Source organism: Nannobrachium achirus, assembly GCF_963921795.1.
Source record: "Nannobrachium achirus genome assembly, chromosome: 4".
NCBI classification, from domain to species: domain Eukaryota; kingdom Metazoa; phylum Chordata; class Actinopteri; order Myctophiformes; family Myctophidae; genus Nannobrachium; species Nannobrachium achirus.
Genome location: NC_137813.1, coordinates 32,370,793 through 32,375,792, shown reverse-complemented (window position 1 = coordinate 32,375,792; position 5,000 = coordinate 32,370,793). Strand labels below are relative to the sequence as shown.

Genomic DNA, 5,000 nt, shown 5'->3' with positions numbered 1-5,000 from the left:
TTGTTGGTTTGTCTACTGTTGAGTGAGAAAGCAATGTTGCACATCAAGTTACTCAACAACTGATAATTACACTCACTTAGCAAACTTTCTTAGAGCCTTGTGAATTGCACAGGGAAGCCACACGTCTTGTTTACTTTTATTTATTGAGGCAAGTTGTTGTTGCTGTACACACCGTGATCAGTAGATCTATGCTTTAGGCTACAGTTTAAAGATGCCAAGATGCTGCCTGCTAACAACCACAGTCTGTTCTGCTCATGGCCGTGAAGGCGTGAACACAGCCTCTACGGTACAGTTAATGGCTAAGTGCCTTGCTCAAGGACCGCTCATCACTGGATGGCGAGGGTGGGGATAATATTAGTTATTCTAATTCCCTGTCCAGATGTTCCAAGCTGTTCCTAGCCTGGTGTTTTACATAGAAGCTAATATTCAATGTTATGACAATCACCTTAGGGCATTGTAAAACATATGGCCTCAACATAGGGTGACCATATATCATGGTCACCCTACAGTATGTATAACTATACGTTTCATTTAGAAATTCAGAGTAATGTCTCATTCTTCTATTCTCTTTAGAATAAAAGGAAATTAAGATACAAATCAATCAAACAATCAATCAATCGGAAAGGCATATGAAATTACTGGAATTTTTTGAAAACCTAAGATAAAGGAACAACAGGCTATGAGTTGATTCATTTGTGATGAATCAGTTTTATTGTACTGATCCAGTGATTCTCCCAGTATTGTCTCTGCAGTGCAAACATGATCAGATTAAAGGCAAATGAGCTCTTGTAGAAAGAGATTATAATGAATTCCATACTGGAACTGCTACAGCATTTTAACATTTAGGTTAGTTATGTAAAGATGGTATTCAATTAGTCAATATATTACCAAAACATTTCATATAGCCTAATCGGCCCAGCAAACAGTGGTACAGTGGGTCTCTGCCGTCTGTGACATCCTCCACTCTAGCACTGACTGCGGTGTCTGAGGAGTGTTCCATTTTTAAACTGCTATTCCCTTCCCTCTATAATTCGCCCTTGCTTAGGGGCACAGCCACGCAGAAGGCCTTATCAGAGGGCACAGATTGGCTATTTTCTGTGAAGATATATGGTGTATGTAGATGGAAAAAAGGCACAACGATCTGCTTCTGCAAACTCAACTGCTCTCTACTGTACTGTGTGTAACGCAGCAAAACATCAAATTGTACCGCTAATCTATCTATAAATGCTACAAATCTCTGTCTGTCTGCGTGTCTGTCTGTTTGTAATCCGCGTATCTCGAGAACCGTTCGTCCCACCGGCTTCAGATTCGGCACGCGCGTTCCCCGCCACCGCGCGGAGTGCAGTGCTGGGCCTCGACCCGACTCGCGGTTTTCCGAAACCGGCGCAAAACGTTCGGAATCTCCTTATGCGGAGCTGATTGTTGACATCAGGCTGTTCCGGAGGAAATCGGCGCAAGCGCTGACTCATTGTGACATCACTTCATAAAAGGCTCTGAGATCACGTACACCACATGAGTCAACAAAAAATGCCATGGTTACGTATTCTGATGTTCCTATATGGGCATAAAAGGACACAGGCAAACATATGGTCAAAACGGCTCTTATGACAACAGGTATAATGGGGTTTGCATTAAAGAGTGGGGCAGTCATTCCCTATTTCAAATTAGGCACGCGCGTTCCCCGCCATGGGCATAAAATGGATGCAAACAGACAGATACGGATATCTCCATATATGAGCATAAATGGACACAGGCAAACAGATGGTCAAAGATCTCCATATATGGGCATAAAATGGACGCAAAAAGACAGATACAGATATCTCCATATATGGGCATAAATGGACACAGGCAAACAGATGGTCAAAACGGGTCCTATGACAACAGGTATGTAAGCAATTTACCCCGAGTGAGAGGACATTATGCTCTCATAATGTCCGCAGTGTGGGTGTTATCGGACGAGGCGCAGCCGAGTCCGATAACACCCGCACTCAGGACATTATGAGAGCATAATGTCCGACCCCGAGTGGTAAATAGCTTTTCTACCACTTTTTCCCGTATACATGAAAGAAAACACATAGTTGTAACTTGCAAGGATCTTAAGTTACAATCATTATTGCCTATAAAACTTCCGCGAGACAGCAGATAGTTCCACAAACAACATCTTCTACTCACCAACAGATGGCGCCAACTCCATAGTAATCCATGCGTCTAGCTTACAGCTAAGCTAACGTCAGTTAAAAGCACCGTTCCGGCCGTAAATAGAGGCTGTTCGCTTCCAGAAAGGCATAGGTTCAGAGAAAAGGGGCTTTAAAGTTGGCGGATTGCATTGGATCCAAATAAATCGGCGACGATAGTACGCACGTTAGTAAACATAGGACCGCTGCGACCTTCATTTGTTGGTTGGGGGAAAGTCCCCGGATGTACACTGAGGCGCATTGATCTCGGACACACAACTTTGCGGCAGTTGTCCTCTCATAACCTCCGGAATTTAGCCAATCAGAATCCAGTATTTGAACACGTGACTCGAAAAAGTGGTAGAAAATGGGGTTTGCATTAAAGGGGGAACCAGCACTGTGTCTGCAACACAGTCGGAGGCACAGACAGATACAGAGATCTCCATAATGGGCATAAAGGGACACAGACAAACAGATACAGAGATCTCCATATATGGGCATGAAATGGATGCAGACAGACAGATACAGATATCTCCATATATGAGCATAAATGGACACAGGCAAACAGATGATCAATACAGGTCCTACAGAGATCTCCATATATGGGCATAAAATGGACGCAGACAGACAGATAACTCCATGTATGGGCATAAATGGACACAGGCAAACAGATGGTCAAAACGGGTCCTACAGAGATCTCCATATATGGACATAAAATGGACGTAGACAGATAGATATCCCCATATATGGGCATAAATGGACACACACAAACAGATGGTCAAAACAGATCCTATGACAACAGGTATAATGGGGTTTGCATTAAAGGGCGGGGCATTCATCCCCTATATACATTGTTCCCGAGTTGGCCAGGGCGCTCGGGCGGCCGAGCTTCTAGTGAACCCTAATGCTCCAATTCTGGACGTCATAATAGACATTGCATTGCATTTTGACACACTTGATCGGCTAAGGAGGGGACCAAGTATAGATCCCTGGGATCAGAGTACAGTATGTAAACCTCATTCCCAAGCGTTTCTCATCTCACAAGCAGCCTGGTATAGAACTAAAGAGTCTAAAGGTTGGCACTCCATTGTATGCTACAGTACTTCCCCTAGAAGCGGAATCTGTCTTTCATGACCAATCACAACGATCTGCACAGCATAAATGTAACTTCCTTGGGCGGTATATTTCCTGTACTGCCGTTTAGCCACTTCCAGTAGCCCAGTGTAACAGTACAGTATGTTATGACAAAACTCCACACCACTGGTTGTGCAATTTGAATGTTGTTATACTGAAGCTTGGATGTAAATACACAATAACATTATTTTGTTTCTGTCTGTCTGTCAGTCTGTCTACGTATGTGCGTGCATGTGTACGTGCGTGGAGTTTTTGAAATATATTTTTCTAAACATTCTCTCCTGTTTGCTGTTCCACTTTTAGTGGCAGCCTCAGAAGTAGTTCAAAGACACCTGGCATGGGCAGAGTTAGGATGCTGTTCTGTTTTTAAGTGATTGATGCTTTGGCAAACATCCATATACACTCATCCTGTTTCTCATTCCTTCTGCTTTTGTGATTTATATCTCCGTACAGTTTTTATTGCCACGTTTCTTTGTCGGAGACGTGAACGATCTGTGTCAGAGTTGTTTTTCCAATGGCGCTTTTCAGCAAGCCATGGGCATATAGATAGATAGATAGATAGATACCTTTATTATCCCAAGGGGGACACCAGATTCATGACACCCATGGATGTTTCATGGCTGAATGGCGGGTGTGCACTGTTGCATCTCATCAAGAATGTCCTGGGTTTGAACCTTGGCAGGAGGCCTTTCTGTGTGGAGTTTGCATGCTGTAGGTTTACTCCAGTTTCCTCCAACACCAAAAGACATGCATGCTAGGTACAGTACATACACATTATTGCCATTGCGCTCGACCAAGGAACTGGCATTACAACTGGAGTCGGTCCCCAGTTGCTGTACTGTGGCTGCTCATTGATTCTAAGTACTTAGGAAGGGTGATTGCAGAGGACAAACCTCCCCAAGGGGATAATAACGTATACAGTGCTTAACTGCAACGGTGCAGGCACCAATGGCCACACAACAAATGCACCATGGGCTTCAATATATATCTGTGCCTGGTTGTTCCGCTGTTCAGCTACCACAATGAAGTCTTGTTCAGCGGCTCTGCCCCTGCCCTTTTACTTGTCTTATTAAAGTGCCCTCTCCAGACCATGAATGCAATTTTCACTATGGAAAAAGTACTCACATTTTGTACTTAAGTAAAGGTATCAATGCTGCAATGTAGATGTACTCCGTTACAAGTAAAAGTCTGGAATTCAAAATGTACTTGAGTAAAAGTCTGAAAGTATTGGCATCAAAATGTACTTAAAGTACCAAAAGTAAAAGTACAAAATGTTTGAAAACAGCAGATCTACAAAGCGTTGCGACGCGTTGTGAGCTTGTAGATCGACTATTTTCAAACAGCCTAGCTATGAAATAGGGCTAAAGTGGTTCATGTATGTTTTATAATATTATAATGTATACCTGCAGAGTAACTAGTCACTAAAGTTTTCAAATAATTGTAGTGGAGTAAAAGTACAATATTTGGATCTGAGATGTAGTGGAGTAGAAGTACAAGAATTGGAAATTGGAAATACTCAAGTAAAGTACAAATACTTCAAAAGTGTACTTAAGTACAGTAGTTAAGTAAATGTACTTAGTTACTTTATACAAAACTGCAAACTATGTTCTACCCTTGTACTTTATGTCTCATTGCCTATACTCCTAAATCCCTTTTACTGTTCTCATCTAAACACCCCCTCCATCTCTCTTT

At 42.5% G+C, this 5,000-nt stretch overlaps 1 protein-coding gene across 1 annotated transcript in view; it reads left to right on the top strand.

Annotated features, from left to right (window-relative positions):
• LOC308282829 (uncharacterized protein) overlaps nucleotides 1–5,000 on the top strand; it is a gene marked incomplete at both ends in the record, with an annotated part of 142,628 nt that overhangs the window by 52,675 nt on the left and 84,953 nt on the right. The gene's annotated exons all lie outside the window — the stretch shown is intronic.